Raw genomic sequence first — 27,811 nt, 5'->3', positions numbered from 1 at the left:
AAACATATCATGCGAGACATCTGTCCTTGAGAAATCAAAAAGAAAGTTGTTACTAAACAAATTAGTTATCAAACTGTCACGCTTTTCCTTTGAAATCGGTTGACAATGAAATAAAAAAACACAAATTTATTGACCCGTTGTGTTTGCTCTGAAACTGAAAGTTACGAACGGGTTGATATCTCTATTCATCGTTTTGTTATCTATTTAGGGGTAGTGATGCTGAGATAGTAAAACAAATCGGCAAATTGTGCTTAGGAATTATTCAATTGTTGCTATTTGGTCCCCATGCAATAAAATAGTTTATCGGATTTAGTTTTTTTAAAACTCATATTTCAAACGCATAAGATTCATTTTGACATTATTAGTCTTCTAGAAAAGCAGAAATATTAAAATAAAAAAGGCCTTGAAAACGCATAAAGTACAGCTCTTAAAAATAATTTTTACCTTGCCACTAATGATTTCACCATCCATTTTTATTTGTTTTTAACTTCAAAGTTACAAATTTTTTGCGTCTTTGTTATTGCGATTAGCTAAAACAAAGACCTCACTATTGAAAATTTACCGTGGCCGAGAACCGACTATGGAAATATTGCTGATCTGACAAGATCTTTCAAGATTAAGATTGAGTCCTTTCTATGGGAGATCTACGTAACGCAAAATTTATTCTAGAAAAACAACAAGTTGACCCAATCAAGTCGTTACCTTACATCCCGTGCCCTTGTTATTCAAATATAATTTCCTGATCCACAAATTTGGAAAAAGACAGCCACCATATTGTTGTCGGAAGGGAGTATGAATTCGAGCGACCAAAAGTGTAGGAATAATGCCGACCCTCCGAATACAAACCCATTGACAAAACTCAAGTATAAATGAGGGTCTTTTCTATGATCGAATGGCGAGAAGTTGTCATCGCAGGCAAGTAGGGCAATACACAATGGGGCACCCAGTAATCCAACCCAGGTGTTAATTTGGGCTGATTCTGCTCCCGATTTGGCAAAACAAAGGGAACCCAAAGCATAGCCAAGTGCCCCCATGCAAAGGATAACAACACCCCCTGCGGTACCTCTCATTATTCACGTGAATTCTGGCACCCGTTGTCGTTGTTCTGGCTATCACTGCTTTGGTTCCTTAGCGGGCAGCCTGAAAAAAAGATAATTAATTTTCTTCACGTAAATTTTGAGTAATGCTAAGCGTTAAAAATATTGAATATCGTGAAACTGAACTTCGAAGCAATAAGTTTTTGTACGCCTAAGTAGGTTAAATGATAATACTTCATATTTCAAGGTCAAATTTACATGCTTACCATTTGCTGTCAAATATATACACTTGTAAAAATGAGAGAACGTACAATTATCATTTAAGATGAAGAAAATTCCAATATAATTCCTGCTTTGCTAAGCAAGCACCAAACAAAATATTAAAATGTAAAAACGAACAGTCATGTGTTACGCACAAAATTGTACAATATCTAAACCAAGTTGGCATCGCGGTTCAACAAAAAAAAAACCTAAAAGCAGTTACATTTTTCCATTTTGCGCGCTGATATCTTTTCTCTAACATTTATGTGAGTGTTTCTATTATCAAACGGGTTACCGAATGACAGTAACAATACCCAGGTCTAGGCCTACCGTGGGCAATTAGTGCAGTAGTGCTGGTTTTCAATTTTCCGACGTTGAAATCAGCACACATCGAACAATTGCTTTTTTTCAACTTAAAATCGCGTACAAACCACCAAAAAAATGTGAAAAACCAACAGTGGAGTATTACTTTCACATTCCTTCGAAAACTTTCCTAAAATGTTCAAATTCGCTTATGGTTTTGTACACCTAGCTCATATTTATAATAACCGACTAGCGTTCGGCGAGTTGTTCTCATACGACCGGCGAGGGGTTGGCTACGGCGGTATAGTGCCTCCGGGCGCTACCTATTTATCGAGTTGTTAAGGACGAAAAGTCAAATGGGTCAGACGAAAAATCCGTCAGGCATAAAATCACATTAAAAATACCACAAGACTAATAAAATCGCTATAAACTTTGCATAATAAGTAAACAATTTAGAACCGAGAGCCCACGGCTTAGTTCTAAATGCCGAAGGATTCTCAGAAGTAAATTCTAACCTAATTTAACCCCCAATTCTGCTTTTTGATGCACATGAAGATAAAACGCTGAAAAATTGAGTTAACTATCATATCAAAAAGTAAAATGATAGTTCTGTCTCTTGAGTGGAAACAAGGCGGCTCGTTAATGTGCGTTCGCACATGATGTTCCGACCCGAGCTCATCTACATTTTTGACTAAAATGTCAACCAAATCAAGAGATAACAAAAATAGATGTTTGAGTTTAAAACAATCGTTACACATTCTATCTACTAATTGAATTACTAATGCCATGCTTCATTACAGCACCAACGTGACCTGACATTGAAGAGACTAGAAAAAAAATAGCACCAACAAAATTTTGGCGGCAAAAAAAGAATATCTAAATTTAAAAGCACCTGGTAACAACGTCAAAATGCAGTCAGATAAAACCTTAACTACACAAGTTTACCTTTTACTAACTATACAGCAGATGAAAAGTTTTCTTAACGAGACTAGGTAACAAGCCGACAAAAAGAACGAACAGTGAGGCGAAACTTAAAAATTAATCAACATTTTTTGCACCAAGAAAATTCAAAAATCTTAAAAAACATTGGTTTTTTAATAAAAAAATCCTTGATAAATTACTAAAAAGTCATTACAAAACCAAAAGCACCCGTCTGTGGTCAGACTATGCCATAGAAACAAACTAAAGAGAAACTCAAAAAATTACAAACGATTTGCGAAAACACAAACCTTTGCTACCATTAAAATCAATACCTATCATCTGAATATGTATTTTTAATTCAGTTGTTATTTCTGCTATTTCAGTTGAAGGATTTATACTGAAAGATTAAATAAGTTTACTTGGGCCACATTTAAAAACCATTGGGATCTGTTATTACGCGATTGTTCTGAAGGAAGAGAAAAAGAAACGCAAAAAATGGCCATTCAATAAACGTTCAGAAAAACGAAACAACAGTGGCACATAATATCAATATATATGTTATTTCTTGAAATACACGAAATTCGATGGGACATCTGATTGATGAATAGAAGTTAAATTTGACGAAAGGAACCTATTCGCTATATACTGAATGTTTCGAGCAACATCATTCATTCAGTCCTCAATTACAAGCCTATGAGATCTGTGAGCAATTTACGGCTACCTAAAGAACAAAAACAGCGAATTCAGGAAAAAAAATTGAGCGACAAAAGGGTCGAAGGCATTAAAAAATGAACTTTTCACTAAACACTCTTCAATTTTAAATTAATTTTTCAGGAGCAATGGGAAAACCTTTTTTATCAATATAATTTCAAAAAATCAACAAATATAAACAAATACATTAGACGCACGAAAATTGCGGGAAAACACGTATTATCAACGCCATTAAATTCATTAGCCTTCAACGGAAGCCAGTATATACAATAAATGATGCCTCGAGGGGACAATAAGTTTTTTTGCCAATCGTATTTCATCAATAAGACCTTACAACAAGTTAATGACTATGAAAACAACAACAGAGAGAGGCAAAAACCACAAATTCAGTAGAAAAGTGCCTGAAGAAAATGTCGAAGCAACTCAAATCATAAGCTCTTCCCTGAAAACTTTATTTATGATCCGTTGAACTTCTTCCCTAAACCAATAGGGACTCTCAGCAGTAAGATGATGTGATAAGATTTCAAAAGGATCGAAAAACAAAATAAAGTACCCAAAAAAAATATGAATTCTCGTGGCATTGATGTTTTAAAACTAATAGGTAGAAGATAAAACCGCTAACCAGATTAATTTTGGCTATAGTAGAACGGAAATGGATTCTGTTAGAACCAGCAATGACCAAGAGTATTCACGAAAAAAAATTAGCAATGGTTGAATTTCAAAAAAGTTTCGAAAAATTATTTTTAAACCCTTAACAGCCAGTAAACTCAATCTTTCATCGGAGCTCAATAACGATGCTCAGATATAACCCATAGGGAGGAAAATGATGTCTGTCATGCATAGATAGTTAAAAAGACATCACAATAAGTCTTATGACAGAAAACAATAACAAAAACAGCAAAAACTAAAATTCAGTAGAAAAATGCGAGAAGAAAGTGTCGAAGACAATTAAACCATTAGCTATTCTCTGAAAACTTTCTCTGTGATCCACTGAACGTCCTCTCTAAGCCAATTGGATTACAATAATCTTTGGATAATGTGATAAAGAGTTCAAAAATGACCAATAATTCAAAAAATCCAAAAAAAAAATTTAAAAAAATTGAAATCTTTGTCATTGAAGTCATATAACCAATAGCTAGAAGATAAAACAGCTAAACAGAATATTTTTAGTCGCAGTAAAAAGCAAGTGGGTCCAGTCAATACTGAAACTCACTAACAGTTCAAGAAAAATTTAGGAATTGTTATTGTTCAAATAAAATTTTCGAAAAATGATTTTTATTTTAACAGACATTAAATTCAATAGCTTTCAACGGAAGTCAATAAAAACGCTCAAAGATGCCCCGGTGGCAGTACATTTATGTTTGTCATGCATAGGTATTCATTATGAGATCACAGTAAGTATAATGACTATTAAAACAACAAAAAAAAACAGGAGAAAACCAAAAAATCAGTAGAAAAGTGCAAGAAGAACGTGTCGAAGCCATTTAAACCATAAATTTTTGTTTAAAATTTTTATTGGCCATCCACAGAACATCGTTTTTAAGCTAATGGGAACTGTCAATATTTGGATAATGTGATAAGATTTCAAAAGTAACCAATAATACGTAAAAATCCAAAAAAATTTTTAAAAAATTGAAATTTTTTGTCATTGAAGTCATATAACCAATAGATAGAAGATAAAACCGCTAACCAGTTTAATTTTGGTTGCAGTAGGAAGGAAGAGGGTGCTCTCACCCCTGGACTGACTTACAATTCACTATAATAAGATTATGATTCTTTAATATTCAAAAAAAAATTCGAAAAATTATTTTTGAAGTCTTAACAGCCATTAGCCACCCCCTCAATGAAATAGACCTGTTCACCTAATGCTCATTATGGAACATATTGCACTGTTAGTCAATGAATCCCTACCATAGGACTCCAAAAAAATAGTAAAACTTCAAAAAGAAATTCAAAGTTTCATTCAAAATTACGAAAACTCAGAATCGAAGCCAAAAAAAAACATGAGCAATTCCTTGAAAACGACGTTTTTTGTTCATTGCGCTTCATTCGACTATAAAGGAGTTTTGTCATTAATAGAACGTCGATATAAAATGTGACTTGTCTCTAGGTGACTTTAAAAAGCAAAAAAGAGAAAAGTTTTATTAAAAAAAGGGCTCTCAATTAGAGTTCGATTTTTTTTTGATAGTGAACTTCCCTATGAGACCAGAACTAGTCTTTCTATCGCCTTGCATTCAACTTTTACGAACTCAAAATTTATTCTTTTTATAGAAATTTGAATTAATGTTTTCGTAAAAAAGATCTTAGTTTGAAGAAAATTGTACTAAAAGTGAACAATCATGCTAAAGATCCCATTGTTCACACAAAACTTCAATCCTCGATAACTCCTCGAAAAAAACGAAATTCAAAAAAATCTTTTTACTTTTGAATTCTACGCTGGACCAGCTTTTTAATGATACCACTCACATTTCTCTACGACGAATATATCGATCGGCCAAAATTCACTGAACAAAAAAAAAAAACCCATTTGAGTATATAGTTCCTTCCCCCACAAGTGGGGTCGGAACAATAAATCACAATGATTGAAGCAGTCATGAAATTCATTTGTATTGTCACTTTTGGTGTTCGAGTCATTTTGGCTGGTGGCTAGGCAAAAATAAGCAAAAGCTAAATACGGGTCAATTCTTCTCCTCCCTTACAAACCATGACCCTGTACTGAAGTGTGCTACACTCAGTAACACTATTTGATAATCTTAGTGCTATTTTGAGAATTTACGTTATAGTGCGTGAAGCACAAACTTGATTTGGACAAAGTCCATTTTAACGTGTGAACAAATTACTAAGTAGTTTTGAATAAGCTACTATTTTAAGATTACTAAAATACTATGACGTGATATTATCACGCCACACAGATAACACCAAGTTAACCTTGGTAACTCTGTCGACACTCGTTATCTCTATCCAATAGGATACTAGAGAACCACGTGTCCGCAAGTATAAAAGGAGCTTGCACGCTCAACCACCAGCACAATTTGGTCCCTGATAACTTCTGATTTAAAATCATACTCCCGTATTGCTCCCTTGCTCAATCTCAGCTTACTTGAGATATTTTTCTAACTTAGAATATTTTGTGACTTGTTCTTAACTAAGAACTCTCTAAGTCATAAAATATTAACTTAGCACAAATTTGGAAATCAGGTAAGTTCAGCTTAACTTCTCTAAGTTATAATTTAACATCTCTCAAACTCTATCTAAGTTATAAGTTAACTTAGAATAGTTCAATCTGTGCTATTTCAATCTTATAACTTTAATTATTCTATCCCTTAATGCTCGGTTCATATTTGATGCTGTTTAACATAACTTATTAATTCATATTTGCATTTAACTTTCTTTAATACTTAACTATATACCAAGAGTAGAACTAGCGGTTGAACTCTCAAGTTATACATGTGGCCCCGCGATTAACCCCGTTGTTTAAGTATCTAATGTACGGACCAGCAGAATAAATGGTGGTCCCAGAGAGGCAACTTCAATTTAACTTGTTCATTTAATAGAGAGAGGCAACTTAATTTAACTTGTTCATTTAATATAGAAAAGGCATTCTGAATTTAATTTGTTCATTTAAACTATAAGAGAAGCCTGCCTAAATTTAACTTGTTCACTTATTGTAGAAAAGTCATTAAATTAACTTGTGTAAGTTAACTAGTCAAAGGGCTTCTTACTAAAATCCCTTTTTGATTTTGATTTAAACTATTCCTCTGTTCTTAATAATTCTAATACAATAATTTCAGTCCTTTAAACAATGGCCAGTCCTGGTGGTAGTACTCCTCCACCTGCCGTTACTCCCCCACCTGAAACTTCCATAACACATCCAAATCTTTCACTTGTATCTTTTTCAGGCAATGATCCTAATCAGGATGCCACTTCTTTTTGGAACTCTGTAGAAAACAAAATACTCTTTTCACTAGGAACTAGGCCTACAGCACCCGCTGCACAAACTCGCTATGATAAAAGGCAACAACCCTTATTTGGCTCACTTTTAACTGATACAGCACTAGAATGGTTTGAAAGTGAAGTCACAGATACTACAGATTGGAATACTTTAAAAGATGAATTTATAAAAAGGTTTACAGACGGTAGAGACCAATTTAGATTTAGACTTGAGGTTGAGAACACATTCAGGCAAGAAGGAGAATTAATAAAGAATTATCTACATAGAATAAAGAGTGGAGTTGATAAAGGTTGGCCAGAAAAGATACCAACAAGTATTGAAGGTGATGACAATATCAGGAAAGAGAAAGAAATCCAACAAAGACAGCGAAGTCAGAAATACATAGATTTTGCTATAAGAGGACTAAGACCACAAGGTTTAAAACGCAAAGCGCACGAGAAACTCATTGAAAATCCTTCAATAACTTGGACACAGTTTGTTGATCACTTAGTCGTGAAAGACTTAACATTTTCTGTAACAACAGAATCTAGTGGAGCTACAGGAATAGATAAACTTAAAACACTCGAGAGCAAAATTAACGATTTAACCAGTCTTTTCAAAAGCAACGAAGTGAATGCTATAGATACATCTAGGCCAAGAGACCCTAATATAAAAGGTAGACCTAACAGTACTAGATTCTGTGATTATTGCAGAAGCAATGGTCATTCCATCTCTAGATGCACAAAGAAACAGATAGATGATAGTGTTAACAAATTGAGAAAGGAACTAGTTGAACCAAGAAGGCCAAATATAACATTCTCTAATGATTATAGAAAGAATAACCGAGGAAATACAAGATTCAATGGTCCTAGAAACCAAGGCTATCAACCAAGAGGTGGCTACTCAAACTATAATCCTAGGTTCAACAAGCCTAACTATCAACCACAAAACACATCTTTCAACAGTTATGGCAAAAGATTCACTCAACCATACGAACAAACCTTCCCTCAGCAAAACACCTATAGAAATAATGAACCCAATCTTGAACAACAATCACCATCACCACAACAACAGCAACAGCCACAACAAAGTGCTAGCTTCTATACACCAAGTAGAAATAACAATCTACAACAAAGACAATCAAAACCCAACAATATTCAGCAACAACCAAATCAAATAAGTTTCGTTGAAGGCGACGATGACTACGTAAATGCTATAACAGACTTCTTTCCTTTAAACTTTTGAAGTCTCCGAACGCTACTAAAGAAAGTAGTACTAAGTCAAGAATTTATCTCAACTTATATCACTTTGCCACCGGAGACATTAAAAATAATAGTGGTTTAGAAGTAGAATTCATGATTGACCCAGGATCAACTTGCACTATTATCAATCATCCTACATACCTTGCACTAGTAAACCTTGGGCAAAATTTGCATTTACAAAATACAAATTGTGATTCAAAAACATATACTGGTTCATCAATCAGAATGCTTGGCTACACAACTACTCAATCTAGCTTCGAAACTGACGGTAAATATACAGTCCCTCATAAAGTATTCGTTACTAAAGAACAGAGACAGAACATAATAGGTATTGATTTTTGTCATTTGTTTTTAAAAGCACTTCACTTCGATATCCCCGCAGTAGAATTAAAAACTGAGAGAAACCTAATTTGCTACGGCTCACTTAACAATGAGAAAGATTACCCATACATAACTGAGATGACTGCTTTAAACATAGCTCAACCAATCTTTCTACAACAGAAAAGTACACAATTACACAAGCAAAAGCACCCCAGTCAAGCCTTATTTCCACCAGGAACATATTTCATGCCCCATATTAACGTTGCAAAAACTGACCTAGTCTTTGTGAACACACTTTGTCCACAACCTGAAGAATTTCTACCCATATTTATGGAGAATCAAAAGAATCACCCAATACAGATAAATAGAGGAATAATAGGTTATGCTATGTGTGATATAACTGACAAACCTATACAAAGATACAATATCAAAAACTGTGCCGAATTTACAAGTACAATACTAAACGAAAGTGAGGACTATAACAGTTGCTTCATACTGAACACAGTAGTAAACAATTTACAAGAAGGACAGCAAATCCAAACTAATTCTTGCATTAGATATATAGATTTTCGTACCCAATCTATATTTGACTCTAATATGCCTATAGCGCACACGATATCCTCAGATGCAGAAATGAGAAAAGGTTTTGCTAACACAATCTCCAAAAGAATGCCCTTATTAAAGGACTACTGTAAAAGTAGAAACTGTGATATAGGTGACATAATAACTTTCAGAGCAGATAATAACTTAGTATATAATCTCATCACTAAGGCTAATCATTATGAAAAGCCAACAATTGATACAATCAAAACAACACTACTTGCTATGAGAGATCATGCACTAGGACTAAATTTACGCTGTATAGCGATGCCAAAAATAGCTTGTGGTTTAGACGGAATGGATTGGAGAGAGATATCTTCTCTAATTGAACAAACATTTAACAATTCAGGAATAACTATCTATGTGTATACAAGCAAGGATGATATTGATAAACTACAAAAAGTAGAAACCAATACACTAGAACAGGAAGAGGTGCTCGAAATTATTGAGAGTGAGTTAATAGAAAAATGCAAAGAATATGAGAGAGAACTAGCCACAGACTTCTCTACCGAAGCAAAAGAGTTATGTAGACCTAAAGTCAACGAACAGTTTCCTAAGTTTAGAGATAAACTACAAAGCAACCGAATCATAAATAAGGCAGTTAGTGATTTTGTAATTAAGCAAAATAGAAATACAGTTCAAGACATAGAGTATCTAGAAAGGTTCTTAGATAACTTTGATTTCACGCAAAGTGATTTGACTGATGATGAATTGTTTGAATTGATAGAAATAATACTTCAGGATAATGATGTCTATTCACATCATAAGTATGATATTGGCAGAACTAAACATAAGTTCCATTTACCCTTGAAGAAAGATGCAACCTTTAAAAAGCAACGACCAAGCAAAATACCCATTCATCTCAGAGATAAATTAGAAAGACTAATGGACGAATTAATTCAAGCAGGGATAATCAGAGAACTCAATGAGAACGATGATATGAATAGTTGGTTTGTCAATCCCGTCATCATATTACCTAAGAAGGATTATGTAAAACTAGTCATTGATGCTAGATACCTAAACTCTATAACTGATACAAGTAATTCTAGTTGGCCACTCGAACCACTAAACGTTCTAATGACAAGAATAACCGGAACTATATTTACAAGTAGTGATTTGTCATCGGCTTATAATCAAGTACCACTAACTGAAGATACACAGAAGGTTACAAGTTTTATTGTAGGAGGCAGACAGTACACCTATCAAGTAGGATTTTATGGTCTTACACCATTACCCAGTTTCTTTAGCAAACTAATGCGTTATGCATTTGGACCCCTTATAAAACGTAAACAAGCCATAACATACATAGACGATACTTTATTACAAGCTAAAGATAAGCAAGAAATGTTCACAATAGTAAAAGAGTATCATTCTTTGCTTCGAAAGGCAAACCTTAAAGCAGCCCCCGATAAAACAATGTTTTTCTTACGAAAAGTGAAATTTCTAGGACATGTTATATCTAAGGACGGATTATCGCCTATTGCTTCGCGCATAGATGATATTAGAAACCTAAAAACGCCAGAATCGAAAACAGAAGTTTTAAGAGTTTTAGGAATGATGGGTTTCTATCATACCTATATTTTGAACTTTCACATAGATGCAAAACCTCTATATGACTTAACTAAAGATACAACACTATTCAAGTGGTTACCAGAACACGAAAAGGTATTCACAGACCTTAAACAAAGATTCTGTCACGATATTTCTAACGCGTTTCCTTCTAATGACTATCCTTTTCATATACATGCTGATTCATCTAATTTAGGAACAGGTTGTGTTCTTATACCAGATTTTCCTGATAGAAAACGTATGATTTCAGCAAACTCAAGAGTATTTGATAAAGCTGAACAAAAGATGTCCCCTCAACATAGAGAACTATGCGGAATAATATCTGCATTACAAACATATGAATTTTATGTGATTGGATCCCCTTTTCCAATTTACCTATATTGTGACCACAGACCAATTCTATTTCTTTGGTCACGACGAGGACAAATGTCACATCGTTTCTTTAAGTATCAAGTTGTAATAACTAAGTTCCAAAACTTGCAAATTATATACACTGAAGGCAAAAACTTAGCGTTCCCTGACATTCTTAGCCGAAACGTTTCCTTAGCAGATGCTAAACTTTATCAACTAGAACACAAAGTGATACCTAAAGATATAAAGTTTCATATTAACGGAAAAGAAGTTAACTACTCTGTATTGCATCAAGACGATAAGGACGCCTCAGCTAACGACTGTTATCCAATTATTGCTCAAGTCAAAGGCGAAAGAAAGAAACTTATTAATATAAATGATGAAGGTGACTTTAGCGTAGATGATGCACCAGACTACATAAATGAACACTGTAATGCTATACACAGCTTCTCTGATTGTTTTCGCTACGGCACACAAATAAATCAAATAAAGAAATTAACTTCAGAACTAACTAGCGAGTATGATAATCACTACTATTCCGAGATAGAAGAAATAGCTGAAATAAGTGATGACCGAGAAGGTTATGATGACCAAGATTGGTTAGACTTAGTAGAAGGTAATATTGAAAACTCACTTATTGAACAATTAGAATCTGCTAAAGCCGACTATATCAGACGGACAAAATTTAAGAAACTTATTGAACCAGAAGCTTTTCAAAACATCTCAGAAAAGGATGTCCACACAGATACATTAGATTTAATAGCTAAAGTTACAGATTTCGCAAAAAACGCTAATCTTGACACTGATAATATTCTTGAAGAACAAGTAAACGACTCCGTGATAAATAAAGTTAGAGATTGGCTAAAAGTAGGCAAAGCTCCAGAAAAGGACTATATTATTAAACAATCTAAAGCACTACAAACTTATAGGAATAATTTCAACTTGTTGTTTCTAGAGAATCAATATGATTTACTCTGTTATTCCGAACCTTGTGAAGACGGCTCTTTTGACGTTAGGATATGTGCACCACTTTCACTATTTATAAAGATATTCGAAGTCGCACATACGCATGAACTTAGTGGTCATAGAGCAGAAAGCACAACTTACAATAGAGTTAAGCGATATTTCTATTGGCCCGGTATGTTTAAATGGATTGAAATGTTAATGTTAGATTGCTTAAGTTGTCAAACTAATAAGTCAGCACGCAAAGACTTGAACGAAGCACCCTTAGAACCATGGGGACAATTAGAAGCTATACCCCTACATACACTTCATATTGATCATAAAGGTCCACTACGACCACTTAGCAAAGGAAATAGATTTTGTCTTGTAATAGTAGACGCTTTCTCTAGATTTATACAAGTATATCCTAGCAAGAATGCTGAAGCTCTCGAAACAGTAAATCAACTAGAGAAATTTATAACTACATTTGGTATACCGCAACAAATAGTACATGATAACGGCAATGCTTTTATTAGTAATGATTTCGTTCACTACACAAACGAAATGGGAATTACACTATGCCCCCGAACTGCATATTCACCGTGGACTAACGGCAAAGTAGAAGTACAAAATAAACATTTGACAAATTACCTAAGACATTTTATTAGTAAAAGTGGATCTAATTGGTCCGAGTACACTAGTAAATTTGCATTTTCACACAATACTGCAGTAAACTACAGTACGGGATATACCCCTTATGAAATACTATTCGGAACGAAACCGCAAATACCCTTATCACTAAAGTTAGGACTACTACGAGATAATCAAAAGAAATGCACATCAGAGTATTGTAGTAATCTACCGCCACACTCACATAGTGAAGAAACTTGTAATAACAAAAAGATAGAGAAATTATTACAAAACAGATTATCTAACGAAATGTTAAAACGAGAGAATACATTTAAAACTATATACTCGAATACCTACACTAAATGTAGACAAACTACGAATAAAGCGCACAAGTATAGAAATAGATTTAAACTCGGAAAACCTATACCTGAAGGTAGAAAAGTACTATTAGAGAATCACTCTAAAGGACTATTAAAATCCAAAAAGCTACAAGAGCTACGCTCAGGACCTTATACAGTACAACGAATGTTAACTAATACTACATATGAAATACAGCATGACAAAACAAATGAAAAGAAAACAGTGCATAGAAACCATATAGTACCTTATTACCCGAAAGAAGAGAAAATACAAGAGTTAGTTGAGAACTATGTAGTTCCCGACGACACTGATGATTATTATACCCAATATAATAGGCATAATATCTCTAAATCTAACGCTAATAGCGGCGCAAAACATATTGTTATTTCACAGTGGCCCTTAGTAGAAACACAACCTACTATAAATTCTAATACTCCACTACAGCCAACTTATAATGTTGAGGCTACACCAACAAAAGACTCAGGCTTAGAATCGCTACAAACCCGAGTAGATAATACTACGCATATACAAGGCACAAGCTCTTCTAATTTTCTACCCCCACGCATTTCAACCCCCTACCCTATACAAAATATGTATTCACCTAATAGCCCACAGCAAGAAAATTTTTCTTCCCCACCTAATAATGCTAGTAAAGCTAAAGCTACACGACAATTATTCCCCCAAGCAGCGCATAATAGCCCTATATCATCACCTTATAATCCTACACCTACAGCATCACCTAATATATCTAATTTACCAGACGCAAATGAAGTATTAAGCAGACCTCAGCGTAATAGAAAAGCACATACATTCTTTGGTGAACCTATTCCTTCTGACTTGATACATAAACTCAAAAAGAAATAGAGAATCAAAATCTCTTTAAAAGCGCCATGCGCACCAAAATCATAAAAATAATAAAAATAATATTTACAAAACTGCACAAACCAATAAGTTCGTTTGCTTCCTCAGAGAAACTTCTCCAAAAGCCCCCTCACAACTCGACACATTAAAGATTCCTCCTCGAATGCCAAGCACTTCGTATAGTTCCATTTTCTTCTCTGCAAGTAACAGTCCTGCAATACAGGTCCCACTTGCAGATCCCACCAGGCCCTTTGCAATGCCACCAAGCGATTTTCCAACTGTATCACCCTGTCCCACCACTCGTCAACCCCCTCACTCCTCCGTCTTGCGTACAATCTTATGAAGAACTGAAACCAAAATATGCACCTGAATATTACACATTTCCACTTAATATCACCTAACATTTCTGTCTATTCTTTTACCCGGGTGAAAGCCTCAAATAACCAAATCATAATTGTTATTTAGAGTTTAAAACATAGAAACCAAAAATTAAAAAAGTAAACTCTCATCATCCCCCAGGAAGAACTTGATCATATCAGCCGTGTCTTCTGTCACACATTGAGTAAATCTCCTCTCCCAAGGAGAGAAACTTCCTCTTGCTCGAAGTATCCCATCAATTTCATCATCGGTTAATACCAATGATGAGGTCCGGTAACTAGTTGAGAAGAAGAACAAGAAATCTTGTACCCCTAATCCATCCACATCAGAGTAGAGGAAGTGTAGATACTGCCCCCTTCGAATCTGCTCCACCGATTCGCTCACTTGTTCCAATTCCATCCCCCGCACAGCAATGCTCCATCGGGCAGCATCTAACTCCTCTCGCACTTCCTCGGTCTCTCTCAAATAATTTATCGTATACCAGTTCATGACTAAACGAATTAAAATATGAAGAAGAAAGAAGTGAATAAAAGAATGTATGAAAGAAAGAAAAATTAGAAGATACAAGATTAAGAAATTAAGGAGAAAAGAATAAAAAAGATTTAAGTTTAATGAAGAAATGAAAGTTGAAACGAAGTGTTAAGGAAAAAGTTAAAGAAGAATCAAAGGTTGATATTAAGAGTTAATAAGAAGTTAAAGTTTGGAAGGAATCTAATAATCAAGAGAGCAACTTGAGTTAACGAGAGTTAAAGGCAAAAAGCAAATAGCCCACTCAACACAAATCTTACACAAAGTACGCAATTAATCACCGTTGCAAGCTGTTACACACCCATAACTTCTATACATGTTCAACAATCATACATTTTTAATATTCTTGCATACCTTTTATTGCAAACTAACGCTGATAACACATGTTACCCAAAGCAAAGCTAAGTAGAAGCAAGTCCCCCATGAACAAATACCTTATCTAAGTTAAATACCTTAAATACAGAAATTTGTCCCTTGCAAACTATTTAACCCACGTAAAATCGCACTTAGTCAGGAAACGCATATTTAAAGCAACGTACATAGTCAACAGATAAGAGCTAACATTACTAGCTTAAGGACCCAAGGAATGTTTAAAATAAACATTAGAGCACTTATGAGCAAATAACTAACCACAAAATTGCAACCTCTACACACAAGAGTTATGCAACTAAGAACAAACAAATACCCGCTACCAGAACAAATAGAAATCGATTTAGTAATATGGCTAAACTCACTTCTGTTACCAGTCAGTTGAGCATGCATTTCAATCCTCCACTAACTTGAAATGATAAAATGAGAGAAATCATAGAAATTATCCAAAAAAATTAAAATTTAGTTACCTTTTGACCTATCTTCTGTGAAGGAGTCCTGATACGATACTCAAAATTTGTCCATATATGCACAAAAACCTAACGAACAAAACGTTCAGAGCGAAATTTCTATATCATGTTTGTTGCGATCAAAAAATTTTGATACTCATTTTATATATTTGTTTAGGTCCTTTTGAACGTATATAACTTTGCGAATTCCTAAATAGTCAAATAGAACCATATAAAGTGCCCTAGTAATGTTTTAACTTGATAAAAGGTTAGAATTTACCCTATAATCAAAAAGTGCTAATTTTGCCTGTTTTTTAAAGTGCTGTATCTTCTCAGGAGGTGATCTGTGAACCCTAAACCCCCCCTTTGTTTTTCTAGTGGGACCAAACTACGATCAATGGTATAGGTCTCAACTCGTACCTTTGACCTAAATTTCACATCATTTTTTACCTCATTTTTGCCAAATTTATCTGTTTTACGGTGTGTTTGTCATATTTTGTCAAAGTTCGATTGCATTTGAGTGTTCATATGTTCCATAATGGTGCTTAAAGGTCAGGTCAAGTGACCACAAATGCCAAACATCTGTTTCCTGTGCTTGTCATTTACTTTAGCCCGAATAATAGGTAGAAAATGTCAGAATTTCCTTTTCAAGACACATATTTTAATCGCATAGAACATATAAAAATAGCAAATCCTGAACATTCAATTTTGCAAAGTTGTCGTCATGTTCTTGTCATTTGACCAATCTATCACCATGCTACATGCCACTAGTCAAGGTCAGCCATTGGCCAATCAGGTTTGAGTACACATATTCTGGTAACTTAACCCTGAGAACCACTATTTAAGAGCCTTACCCAAAATTCAAAATCACTTTTCTCAGCTAACTTCTGAAATCAATTACTTCTTTCGTTCTCAATTACAGCTCCAACTTAAACACTTCTCTCTCTCTCTCTCTCTCTCTCTCTCTCTCTCTCTCGTCTCTCTGTCCCAAATTCTATCTTTCACATTTTTGCCCCTTTCAAATAAACTTAGAAAAACTTAGCAAAGTTCCCAACAATTTCATTTTGTGACTACCAAATACTTGTCACAACACATCTCCACAACACATATATCAGGTATCTCAGTTCAATATTAATTCTCAATTCAATTCTCAGTCAGTAACTATAACTCTTCAGAGACTGACAATTCAGAAAGTTTCTAAGTCCCAACAACACTACCCACACTAAACACTTTCTTCACCAGCTAACATACACAACGACCTTAAAACCAATCAATCTCATTTATGACCGAAGTCTCATTCGACCGAAACGGTCTTCTTGTTTCTCTTTCTATCAACCCTGATACACTTGTGAAAGTTTCTATTAAAGCAAACCAAAAGCTGAAATTTAATAGTGAGATAAACACCTTAACCAGTTGTCAAATTTCTTACGAAGTGAGAACTGTAGTATTCTTTGCTACTAATTCTAACGAAGACCCTATTACTGTCTTCTGGGGAAAGTATAACCCTCAACAACTTAACAGTTTATTAAATCAAATTCATTATTCAAGTTTAGTTGACTTAGACATTTTCAATGTCCCTTGTTTGATTTTAGAACCACCAACTGATCAATGAATATTCCGCTTAATGATTATTGGATTATAGCTTCAAGAACAACTTTCTCCACTTCTTACAGTCCTTATAACATCCCGCATAAAACCTTAAAGTATAATAACAAAACAGCCACAATTGATCGATCATACATTTCATATAAAGAGAACATTATTATTTTCTTCGTTAAAGACCAGTTTGTAAACTTAGAAATAATTGTTAGTTGGACGCCTAACAAACCAGAACATATTGAACGCTTTCATTTCCAATTGAACAACAGAGACGAAATAGACCTTGATATCATCGAAGCTCCCTTTACTGTAGACCCTTAATCTATGTTACCACCTTCCCTTGAAACACAAGTTCTTACTGCCCTTGCATTCGACCCGCTATCGTATATTAGAATATTCCTCCTACAGAAAATATTGAAATTCGGAAATAAAACTGTAGCACTTGACAAGTGTTTTGTTTCTAATCAACAGAGAACAGTTGCATTCTTTGTAACATCAGAAAATAACGCAAAGTTTGTCATATTTTGGGTACCCTATAATCCCGCTCACGTTCACGAGCTAAAATATCAGATTGCATTCACGGATAATATTAACTTGAATCTGTTAGACTCACCTTATACTGTCTTCGTTTATTAAATGGAAGACGGCGAAATCAAGAAATCACCAGCAATAGACGAAGTAATAAACGTAAGTTACAAAATGCTTATTTTTATATTACTTTGCTTAACTCTGTTCCTACCTGTAACAACTGATATTGAATCTGAAATTGCTCAGCATATTGCAGAATTAAAACTCCTAGTTGAATATAACGATTCTCATCCACACTTCATAGAATGTGTCGTAAGTAGAGATAATTGTCTACCTGAAGAAATTCCGTACCTTAAATTTCTAGACCCTCCTGAAAAGCTATTAATTTGGTCAAAACGTAACGTCCATATGCCACTATCACTGATTAAAGACCAGTTCTTTAAAGATAAACTTACTGATAAGAAAGCGCTTCTTTCAAAAGTAGAGTATTTTATTACCTACATAGGAAACCAAATTCGTTCTGTTCAGTTTCTTAAACTTATTGCTATAATACCTCTTGCACTTCTCTGCGTTATAACTACTTGCTATACAAAATATTTGATCTTTATTATATTTCTTGCATTATTACTCTTAACGTCTTTCACTGACGCCAGACCAATTGAAAAGATGAGTATCTATGAAAACACAGCTCCTAACCTTCATGTTAACCACTTTGATTGCTCAAAAATGATTTCAAACCAGATGTATTCTCTCAACAAAGTAGCACCTTGCGAAATTCGCCCTGATAAAATTAGCACTAATCAAGCACGAGTCACTCTCTACCAAAGAAATTATAAAGTTAAACTAGAAGCAACTATGTGTAAAGCAACCCAACAGCAATTACGTTGGTTTTGCGATTCTTTTGACTCTAGCGGCATAGATGCCAGACATAATACTATTACTACTTCAGTTAAACTTGATGCTCAGAAATGCAAACTTGCAAAGGAAAGAAAAAAGATAAAACTTTCCTCTTCTTCTAAATCAGTAGAATTCGATTTTGACAAATCTTTATTTTCAAACTTTAACTCAGGCGATGTTGGAACTGGAAACAATGAATGTAACTCCCGAGGTTGGATTACACATTACACTTATGAAACATATATGCAAAATGTTAGCCTGAATATAAACCTTAGAGATGGCACAGTTAATAACTGGCAAAATATACCTCTACCTTGTCCTTTATCAGCCGGAGGCTGCGATTCTACATCTACTGATCCATTTGCATACACTTGGGATGAACCCAATAATTGTCTTTTCACTATAATTCGCACTTTTGACGCTCAAATGATTAAAGCTAATGACAAATACTACATAGTAAAGGATCCTAAATTTACTTCAGCTCAGTCAGATTTCGACTTACAAAGCTTTATGTTCCAAGTTTATAATAAACCACAGTCTTTATGCAGTCATCCACGAATAGTATATCCTACGCCATATGACTCTCTATACATTAGTCTTCGTGACGGATTTGATATGAACACTGGAGAACCCATTCACAAATTTAAATCCGATACTGGTGCTATAATTATGAAAAATAAATTCTATTCCAGTGACAACAAAACAGTTGATACAACATATTCTCAAGTTTATGAGAATATTGATTTCGAAGCACATCTTGGAACAAAAATTGACTATTTGCACTTTAATAATCTTCGGCAACTTCAAACTTCTACTCTAGAGCTATTAAAAAATGACTGTGAATTAGAGCGCTCAACTATTCTTAACACTTTAATGATTTCTCATGAAAATCCACGTTTAGCTGGATATACCTTAACAAGAAACAGATCTATGTTTCTCAAAACAAATGGCAATGTTGCCTGGCTATATAATTGTCCTGAATTTCATTCACCCTTACAGATTCTTAATAAGTGCTATAATCGAATACCAATTCTTTATGAAGATGAAATTCATTTCGTTGATCCGATTTCTAGACAAACTTTCACTGAAGCCGAAGAACAATTGTGCTCTGATAAACATTCAAACTTATTTCAACTAGATGTTGACGATGATAATTCATGGGTTGAACTAACCCCACAAATCACAAAAGTAAGAGGACCTGCACTCTTTAAACCACATATAGTTATTCAACAAATTGCGAATGTAATTACTGCAAGTATTTATGCTTCTAACTACACATATAAAGAAATGATGTCTTTCTGGAATTCAATAACTTTCAACTCCAATATGAAAGGAGTTCTCAAACACTTTACTAAGTCATTAATAGATAGCAGAGAATCATTTTCAAATATTTCAGGCACGAATTATTATAACTCTAGAACTATTTATCTAGATTCATTCATTTCACCGGACTTCTTTAATAATCAATTTGTTGAAACCTTTGGTAAAATACAATATATAATTGAGCGATGCGGAATATTCTTTGCCGCTTTCTTATTCATTAAGCTACTCATCGACATAGTCTTATGCTTAATTCGAGCAATGCAAATTAACAAAATTACAGATGCATCCATTCACTTTGGTAAGGCACTCTTTGCTGCCACATTTGATTTAATGTCAGTTCCAATTTTGACTTCTATCTATCAAGCAACAAATTCTGATAATAATAACACTGATGAAAATAGAGAACGGACAATGCAAATTCCAAAAACCGAAAATATTAATATTAGAGAGCGAGTTATTCAAACTCCACCTTATGCAGAGAATATAGGCTTACAAGCTTTAAGATTTGAGAATAAAAGTGGTTACCCAAACCTACATGATGAGAATAATAAAGACGAAATTAGAAACGATCACAACGTTCCTACGTCTCCAGTATAGGATTAATTCCTCTATTACTTTAATATCATCAAACTATATGATGATAATACAGACTGACTTCAAAAATACTACTGATTTACTTTGAAAGAGAATACAAAAAAAAATAAGAAAAAGAGAATACTAGCAAAATAACTTCAAAAAATATACTCTTAGAATAGAATAAAAGTAGAGAATACTTGATATTTCAGGAACTTTCTTCAATCCCTAACGAACTGATACCAGTCTTTCAGAAGGAACCTTCAAGTGGTTGGCCCGAATACAATACACCATCAACTTCTAAACCTCAATCTGGAGTTAAACAACTCGACAGACTAGTACAACCCACAACTCACGTTACCCCATCTACAACCTTTCTCTCAGCTATCAAGATTTCAGCAGTACAAACTCAAGCAACTAGTGCAAATTCATCAACGACGATTACATCATCCAAGAAGAGAACTAAAACTGCAGATACAATTGCAAAGAAACAACCACGTAAACAATTCATTAGAGAGACATTCAACCCAGCGACACCGCTAGAAGTAAATATACCCAAGACAAACAGTACGGTACCCAACGTCTTAGCAAACACTACAACTACTCAATCGTCACGACCAAACTTTCTTAATCTTCATCATTACACAACTACCCCCTTGCAAGACCGCCTACAAAAACAACATCAAGCTGAGATACAAGCTAAAACCCCCGGTTTTAGTGGACACCCGAACTACGATACAAATTTAATCTACCAGTTGCAACCCAACATCAATAGATTCAATCTCATTGGTTATTTGTCGAACAAAAATTCTTATCTACTAACTAATCACAACCTTCAAGGACAAACAATACAAGTCCCGTTTGATAATATTACAGCAAACCTCACTCCTCAGCTTGATACCTTCACTTATCAGGTACAACAAAACTTTCTAACAGAAAGACAACGCTCTCAGCAGCTCGAACAACGGATTACTGAGCTCCAACTGGAGATCGCAAATCTGAAGCATCAACTCCACATCCTCCGCTCATCACGTTGAGCACTCACGGAATGGAATAGATAATTTTGTGGTTGTTGATGTTCAGTACTTCCTTCATTACTTCTTCTTCTTTCTCCCGCGGTGAGGAAAATTATTCGTTAGTTCAAACGCCTAATTATTAGCCATTTTGGTTACCTTACTCTCCTTTATTACATTACTTATATCAAGTAAAGTAATCCGCATTTCTTCAATCTTCATCGAAACAATCTTCAATGATTACAATTAGCGCAATTTATGGTGAAAAATGAGTCCATTACAGATTTGATTTGTTCTTTATCTTTACCAATTTATCTTGCTTACGACATCATTCGATTGTTCCATCGAATTCCATAATTTATTTAATGTCTCACAACCTTTCAGTAGACGTTAAATATTTCAAAACATATTGTGATCTCGCTGAATTTATTCAATCGCAAGTTATTAAAACTTCGAAAACATTCTTAGTTGGAAATAAATTCTATACACCATTGTCAGTTCATTGGACATTTGAGTTACAAGAGATTATCTTATTCTTACAAGATAACAATTCTAATGAAATTGTAGTTTATTTTCATCAAGTTCCTGAGTACGATTTATTTGAAATTCTAAAACTTGTTCATACAGAAGAAATTCTTAACATCAATAATCTAAACTTTCGACCTCTCACTTATTTCAATTAATATGTTAATCTTCAATACTTTGGTGATCACGGATATAGAAATGTTACAATCTTTCGTTAACAGGTATGCATTCATCGCCATCCGCCATTTATAGTTTAAGTACTATTTGGATCTTCCTGTCAATTCCTTTCAAAAATTAATGGGTCTTCCATTCTCCCCATTGACATTAAAATTGAATTACTGCATTATTCAAAATGAACACATATTTTGAAGGAGGTGTTGATATCTTATGGTTTAAAGATTATTGTCAAATCTCTGATCATGTTGAATCCGCATGGGTTAACTTTTCTAAACAGATTATTTTTAACGATAAAGTTTTCAGAATCTGCGAATTATATTATTCTGAATTTCAATGCGAAGTCATTTTATTTCTTGAAGACTTTGAACAAAAAGAAATTGTTATTTATTTTGAACTGATGACAAAAAGCAAGATTAATTATTTCTTAAAGCTAATTCATAATGATCAACTAAGTCTAAGTATTAATTCCTTAAACTATAGCTACAAAGCTTACTTCAATTGATTTATTCTTCAACAATACTCAAATAAAGATGAATTATGAAACGGAATTCTTTATTTGGGGAGTCATTGCGGCAACTCTAGCCTTTATGGTGTTGTGCGCAGTAATTTTAATTTCCCTATTCATTTACCTCGCTTGTCATTATAGACCATTATTTTAACCAGTATATTCTTCAACTTATATTATTCTATTATTCAACGTCAGATGTACTAGCAGCACAATTTTATAGAAAAACTTCAAAAGGTCTATTATAACGACCAGCCAAAAAAATTGGATCTATTATTTTGTACAGCCCTGTATCTTAGGACATCGTCAACCCTTCTTCAAGAGAGAACTCAGAAACAAGAAGCTTTAGAACTTTAACTTTAAGATGAACTTTACGATGAACTTTAGAACTTTAACCAAGTAGTCTACCTCACAAACTTTAAATGCTTAATTATTATAAAATTAAGCTAAATAGTTTATTCGATTATGTAAAATTTGATGTTTTGATTTAATACCTATGGACCGGGATGGGATGTACTGAAGTGTGCTACACTCAGTAACACTATTTGATAATCTTAGTGCTATTTTGAGAGTTTACGTTATTTTGATTTGGACAAAGTCCATTTTAACGTGTGAACAAATTACTAAGTAGTTTTGAATAAGCTACTATTTTAAGATTACTAAAATACTATGACGTGATATTATCACGCCACACAGATAACACCAAGTTAACCTTGGTAACTCTGTCGACACTCGTTATCTCTATCCAATAGGATACTAGAGAACCACGTGTCCGCAAGTATAAAAGGAGCTTGCACGCTCAACCACCAGCACAATTTGGTCCCTGATAACTTCTGATTTAAAATCATACTCCCGTATTGCTCCCTTGCTCAATCTCAGCTTACTTGAGATATTTTTCTAACTTAGAATATTTTGTGACTTGTTCTTAACTAAGAACTCTCTAAGTCATAAAATATTAACTTAGCACAAATTTGGAAATCAAGTAAGTTCAGCTTAACTTCTCTAAGTTATAATTTAACATCTCTCAAACTCTATCTAAGTTATAAGTTAACTTAGAATAGTTCAATCTGTGCTATTTCAATCTTATAACTTTAATTATTCTATCCCTTAATGCTCGGTTCATATTTGATGCTGTTTAACATAACTTATTAATTCATATTTGCATTTAACTTTCTTTAATACTTAACTAAATACCAAGAGTAGAACTAGGGGTTGAACTCTCAAGTTATACATGTGGTCCCGCGATTAACCCCGTCGTTTAAGTATCTAATGTACGGACCAGCAGTATAACCCCCTTACGAATTATAAGTTGTACTATAGTACGTTACTATGAAAAAATAGCACGTACGCCAGGAGGCATAAAAATTTTATGCAAACTAATCTGGGCGCCGAAGCAAGGCTAAAATTGGGTTGCTAAGAATCTTTCCATAAAGCCAGCCTTAAAGTGTCGAATAATTTTTCAGTTAAATTTGCTCGGTAATCCGCTCATTTTTTTTGTCGCACAGTAGATCAAAATTGCTCTTAAAAAATAAAAACAAGTGCAAAGAATTGGAAAAAAAAACCTGCTCGCGACTTCTTGAGAGGGAATATCTTGAAATTCATTGTCCTGTTCAGTGAAATATCTGTTTTCTATTTGCACAACAATTGGGGTCTAATGAACAGACATAACCCGCCGAAATCTTAAAAACAACTATTTTGAATTTTATTAATTGTTTTCATTTCTCAAGTGCAGTCGAAATTAAAACATACATAACGAAATAAAGTTTTGGCTTCTAGTGCGACTTTTTTGAAGCAACCCACAGTGTAAACAACTGTGTAAAATAAAATCAATAAAATCATAATATTCATGCTGTGCTATAAATAATTAAGGTATAGAATATTTTGAAATTAATTAAAGAACAACGCTTAAAAAAACATTTTTTGAAAAAAATAAATCTTTAATCATGAGTCTCTTGGTAGTTATTATCCTAATCTATATAATAGGATTGTTTATATTGTCATATTTTCTTGATTATATGCACAGTATTTTTTGTTTTCGCTGCTGGAAGTGTTAACGAAAACTGAAGGCCAGTCAACAATGAACTAAAACATTTAAACCCAACAATGAGAAATCTTAAAGAACGTTTGAAGTTTTAGCATCCTTCAATGTTCCTGTCGTTTCAATTTCTTTCTGTTCTCATTTCTTTGAAGTTGCACATTCACTTATACAATGCGGTAAAAGTGCGGTATAACTGAAACTTTTTGCGGAAGAAAAATGTTTTTCAATGTATGCGGCCCTAGTTTTTTTTAAAAAAACATTCAGCACATTTAAAAATTTAGACGAAAAACATTTAAAAATACCTTATTTTTATGTTTTAGCGTTAATTCTAAACTGATTATAAATTTGTGGCCCAGCAAGTTGCACCGAGGCTTCAGAAAATTTTGATGCTTCTCTGACAAACAAGAAGACCTCGTGCATTAAAAATATGTACATTTATCAATTACACTTTATCAGATTCATTTTTGTTGTCTTTCTTTAAGTTTTTCTTTTAGGTAAGTAATTCTTTTGTTGTTTTTTTAATCATTGATCAAAATAAAGAATTCTAGAACTATTGATCATAGATAACAACAATAAAACTTGAGAGAAAACTATTTTTTCTTCGGAAAATTGAAGTCTCATTACTTTTGAAATTTGCGAAAAACTATAACACTAATTTTTGTTCATATTTTTTCCTGTTCAATCTGTTGAATGCATTTAAATGGCGTTCATTATTCTAACTTAGTTCAATTAATTTATTAAGAGGTTGATCTAACAAGAAAACATTTTGTATGTTACGTCAGAGTAGAAGCTATCCGAAAGAAAGAACATCTGAAAGGATACGAGTGAAAAACTTCCAAATTTCAATTCTGCCAGAGGCGTATGATGCAGAACTCTCTGGTAAAAGTTGATCTATGGACATCTAGATTATTGTCTTTTTCTATGCTTGAACGCTATAATTTACTTCAGATTCAAAGATTTCTGACCAATCGGTTTCCAATGCTTTGAATGGTTGACGCAAATGTGTTTTGTTTTCGAAAAGATTCATTTTTGAATTGTTGTTTTGATGTCCTCTTCTAAATTTTGTCATATGTCTCGTTTAAATTTTGCTATAATTTGAAAACAGCAGAGACATGTCAACTGGAAACAATCAGAATTTTGAAGCAACTAGTTACTTGTGCTGTTTTTCTACAACTCAATAAATTTAGCAACCGAAATGTCTGCTTAAAAATTGTTCTATTATCATGCTTAAACAAGCAAATAAGGGTTCTCAGTTAACAAAAATTGCCAACAATTTCGCATTTGATGTTTTATTCTCACCTTATGTAATGTGTCGCGTAACTTGAGTGCTCGATTTGATTGCCTTTGAAGTTATGACGCTCAAAGAATTCTACGTAATTGTCAGAAAACTGTTTTTGCATGTACGAATTGATTAGTGTACCAGGCAGACTGAAGACGAGGTGAAGGCGAGTTGAAACGTAGCTCGGCACTAATCAAATAGGCACCAAAAGTGAATCTCTAATTGTTTTAGACCACCTATCGAAATCGGCGACAGAAAGTGATTTCTCATCAAAAATACCAAATTTAGTTATTTTCTGAGAAAAACATTTGAAGAAAACTGCTCCGCTAAACGAAGAATTTTTCAAGCAACGAAGCTCAACATAGCACTCAAAACCAAGAATTGCATTCAAAATCTCAATTGCAATTAGTTTAAAATAGAGTGGCAAGACAAAAATGGCACTTTGTATAAAGTTGTGTAGTTTTCGCTTTTCTACAAAATCATAGAAGTCTCAATTTTGTTCTTGAAAATCAATAAACTCCTGAAAAATAGAGCTTGGATGCTTGATTTGGGAAGCATCAGGTATGGTCTAACTGCTACACTAAAAGCAACTTAAGACTGAAAATTTGATTTGGTTTATTGGTTTTGCCATCTAGCACTATACTATAACAAAATATACAACGTAAAATGGTTTCATGCTGGTTAAATTGGTTGCAGCATCACAGAAAATACTATTTCAATTTGCTTTTTAAATGAGAATTTTTAAACCATCTTCGATATGCAAACTGTCATGTGGAGCTGCAAAATGGAACTGTTCAGTCATCATTGATGATTATACAGATCTAATCCCTATTGAATTTCCCGGGAAGAACAACGGGGAAGCAGACCCCCAACGAAAAACCAATTACAGAGCGCAAGATAACGATATCATTGCAGAAAAGTCGAGTTGATATATTTAAGAGTGATACTAAACTAACCAAGTTGTGACGCAAAATATTTCTATCTTTTTTGCACTCTTCTAAGAGTGCTCCTCGCTTAGAGGACAGCAAAGACTGTACCTAGAGCTATATACTGTTTTGTTAGAGTACTGATAAACCCTGTATATAGGTGGTCTAAACTGAACTAAATGACGCAGTTATGTCTGGTTACTCTATTTCGAGGACGTCTGATCGAATGATGGCATCAAAGTGTAACATGTCCCGCATTCGAACATTCGCTTCTATAATTCAACATGATGGGCAAACTATAAAAATTAATGGGCAGATGTAAGTGAAAATAGAAAGATAATAAGTAAAATATCGAGGGAAAAGCTAAGTTAGAATGTTTTGTGCCTATTAAATTTTGTACGAATGCACGTAAAACAAAATCAGCTTGTGTTACAAAGTAATTTCTGAACGTTGAACCAACGATTGTGAGTTTATATCAGACGCGTATACCAATGTTAACAAACATTTATACCAAAAATAATAAATAGTATATAGTATTGTAAAAGAAAAGTGTTCTTCAAACCTGCATTCTGTAAATACTCAATTTGTAAAATCTAGCGTTTGGGCATGTCCCACGGACTATGGCCTTGCTTCAGTTGCCCGTT

The 27,811-nt window shown here is 33.9% G+C and overlaps 1 protein-coding gene and 1 long non-coding RNA gene across 4 annotated transcripts in view; one reads left to right on the top strand and one right to left on the bottom strand.

Moving 5' to 3' along the window:
- LOC142344801 (uncharacterized) overlaps positions 1-27,811 on the top strand; it is a 145,434-nt gene that overhangs the window by 40,429 nt on the left and 77,194 nt on the right. The gene's annotated exons all lie outside the window — the stretch shown is intronic.
- Positions 35-27,648, bottom strand: LOC142344171 (uncharacterized). Of its 2 annotated transcripts, none has more exons than XR_012759250.1 (3): positions 27,339-27,648; positions 26,262-26,459; positions 35-1,140 (listed from the first exon to the last, which is right to left on the bottom strand). It is a non-coding gene; the product is annotated as an uncharacterized LOC142344171 (long non-coding RNA). The 2 variants fall into 2 exon arrangements; XR_012759249.1 differs by having other exon boundaries at positions 27,344-27,648.

Source organism: Convolutriloba macropyga, chromosome 8 (genome assembly GCF_964194025.1).
Source record: "Convolutriloba macropyga chromosome 8, txConMacr16.3, whole genome shotgun sequence".
Lineage (NCBI taxonomy): Eukaryota > Metazoa > Xenacoelomorpha > Acoela > Convolutidae > Convolutriloba > Convolutriloba macropyga.
The sequence above is the reverse complement of the archived record's forward strand: the minus strand, read 5'-3'. Positions and strand labels throughout refer to the sequence as shown.